The sequence below is a fragment of the Apium graveolens genome, chromosome 1, assembly GCF_009905375.1.
Source record: "Apium graveolens cultivar Ventura chromosome 1, ASM990537v1, whole genome shotgun sequence".
Taxonomy (NCBI): Eukaryota; Viridiplantae; Streptophyta; class Magnoliopsida; order Apiales; family Apiaceae; genus Apium; species Apium graveolens.
Window position 1 is genome coordinate 113,924,573 of NC_133647.1, and position 900 is coordinate 113,925,472.

Consider the following 900-nt stretch of genomic DNA (forward strand, 5'->3'; position numbering starts at 1 on the left):
AGGTACCTTCAATTCAGCAGTTTCAGGGCTATCATCAGCATTTGCCATTAAAGCATACTTCACCTCATCTTCAGAATCTGAAGAGTCTGTCCAGCTTTTCTTCTTTGTGACAAGTGCCTTGCCTTTGTCACAAAGTGCATCATCCGTCGGAATATTAAGAGAAGCTGAAAGTCAGAATAGATCACCTACAGAAATTTCTCCTTTCTCAGATCAAAGATTCACAAACTCAGGGGGATTTTCTCATAATCAAAACTCAGTCACACATCAAGACAACAATGAGGCCTCTTCATCTAGAGCTAATCTACCTCAACAAAGGAAATGGACTAAAGATCGCCCTTTTGAGCTCATCATTGGTGATGCATCTTCTAGAGTTCAAACAAGGAGAGCAACTCAAGAAGAATATCAATATAGCAGCTTCCTATCTAAGGAAGAACCAAAGAAGGTAGAAGAAGCTTTGTTGGATCCTGATTGGATTTTAGCTATGCAGGAGGAGCTAAACCAATTTGAAAGGAACAAGGTATGGAAGCTGGTACCCAAACCTAAAGGAAAGAATCCAATTGACACCAAGTGAGTATTCAGAAACAAGATAGATAAAAATGGCATAGTGGTCAGGAACAAAGCTAGATTGGTTGTTAAGGGCTACTGTCAACAAGAAGGAATAGATTTTGATGAAATCTTTACTCCTGTTGCAAGACTTGAAGCCATCAGAATATTCTTAGCCTATGCAGCTCATGCCAATTTCAAGGTCTATCAAATGGATATCAAAAGTGTCTTTCTAAATGGAGATTTGGAGGAGGAAGTCTATGTCAGTCAACCTCCTGGTTTTGAAGATCCAAATTTTCCAGAATATGTCTACTATCTTTTGAAAGCACTTTATGGACTGAAGCAAATACCTAGAGC